This window comes from Eulemur rufifrons, chromosome 19, assembly GCF_041146395.1.
Source record: "Eulemur rufifrons isolate Redbay chromosome 19, OSU_ERuf_1, whole genome shotgun sequence".
Taxonomy (NCBI): Eukaryota; Metazoa; Chordata; class Mammalia; order Primates; family Lemuridae; genus Eulemur; species Eulemur rufifrons.
The window spans coordinates 13,309,824-13,311,804 of NC_091001.1; the positions used below are offsets into that span (position 1 = coordinate 13,309,824).

The following is a 1,981-nucleotide window of genomic DNA, read 5'->3' on the forward strand; positions in this document are numbered from 1 at the left end:
TGTATCTTTGCATATTTACTGGGTGTTATAGATTGTTTAATTAATGAAGTGTTTTTTTAGTTTAAAACTGCTGACAGCAGTTGTATTTCAACCATTTTTGGATTATGAATTTTTTTACATCTGGTATTCTGATTCTGTTGAAAAATGCTGGAAATGCTATAAAATGTAATATTTTATTATTTATAGGTATGCAATTGAGTATATTGTTTACTACAAAAAATTAAATCACTTCTCTACTACTTTTGGCTGTGTAATATTGGATAAAATATTAACAAGGTTGTTCTTTTAATATTCATTTATAAAATAGGAATATGTAACAATACATAAATTAACAGTTAAATAATGTCATATATGTAATAGTTAGCGTGATGTTTTGTACACAGTAAGAACCAATTAATTTTAACTATTTTTATTCTTATTTTCTTTTTTTTTTAAACAGGCTTAATTCGCTTTATTTTTCTTGTATAAAAATGCTATGCTGTAGCCACAGCTGGAGCCTGGGTCCTCTGCACAGAGACTGGTGTGGGTCTTGACAAGATGGTCAGTGAATTTCTGGTAGGGAGACTTGGTGAATACTGTCTCTTTCTAGAGGCCAGGCGTCAGATAGCTGTGGGTCTTGGAGATGGCATCAAAGGTGGCCTTTGCGAAGTTGCCCAGGGTGGCAGTGCAGCCCCTGGCTGAGGTGTAGCAGTTATGGATACCAGCCATCACCAGCAACTTCTTGGGCGCAGGGGCTGAGAGACGCCAGTTCCTCTAGGGGCGGGGATGAGACGTACCAGCATAGAGCCACAGCGGCCTGTCACCTTGAAAGGAACCGTGTGGGGCTTGCTGGTCTTATTCCCCCAGTAGCCTCTGTGCACGGGGACGAGGGAGAGCCCGGCCGGGATGATGGCCCCTCGGATGGCAGAGGCTACCTCCTTGGAGCACTTAACACCCAGCCCCACGTGGCCCCGACTGCAGTCCCCGATAGCAACAAAGGCCTTGAACCTGGTCCGCTGGCCAGCCCGGGTCTGCTTTTCACCGGCATAATCTTCCAAACCTCATGTTTGAGAGATGTCTCCAGGAAAAAAGTCAATGATCTCAGACTCCTTGATAGGCAAGGAGAAGAGATAGATCTCCTCCAGCCACTTGATCTTCATGTCCTTGGCCCAGCTCGGTGATGGGCATCCACTGCTTGTGCTTGGCTTTGCCTGCGTGAGCTCCGCGACCTCGGCCGGCCCGACCACTGCCACGACCTCGGTCCCAACACAGAACACCGAATACCGCCGCCAAAGGCTCCACGGAAGCCACGCGCCCTGGCATTCACCGGCCCCCGGGCCCTCCTGCTGCACCTCGGTCATCCGTCATTTGGTGTGTTCTCGGAGGAGCCTTATTATTTTCTCTATGTTCTGTTTCCTACATGGACACCACTACGAGGAACATTTTCAGATTTAAGCTGCTGGGGGAAAAAGTATTTTCCTGAAAGACATTGAAATGTCTTGCAAATTAAAATACTGAGAATCATTACTGACTGTAATTTCCATTGCATTTTGAGCTCTCAGATAAACAAAGTATGACGATCAACTTTAATAACTTACCAAGACACCAATCTCCATATCTTTCTATCTTTTCAGTTTTTCCTTGGTTCTGACCTGTATATTTGGTGGCAATTTTTTATCTACTTACATTTGATCATTTTATTGTATGTGTTCTTATAAACTGATTAATATTTTGTAGAATTAGGAGATATATATAAATAAACGTATACTTTTATATAATATTGCTCTGGAAGAGCTAAACATTTTAGAGATAGAAAAATCTGCATTTCTTTAATGTTATTTAATTAATCTTAATGTTTGAGGAAGATCAAATGAAAATTGAACTTTAATTCTCCTGAACTTAGTGAATCATTAACATCCTTAACCTCTCCAACAAATGCAAATGAGTGTTTGTAAATTAGTATTATATTTTGATAAATATGAGCCCAGTATCCCTCTTATAC

General features: G+C 41.2%; 1 pseudogene; it reads right to left on the bottom strand.

Annotated features, from left to right (window-relative positions):
• Positions 1 to 473: 473 nt before the first annotated feature.
• LOC138399945 (small ribosomal subunit protein uS5 pseudogene) lies at positions 474 to 1,347 on the bottom strand (annotated as a pseudogene).
• Positions 1,348 to 1,981: the final 634 nt, after the last annotated feature.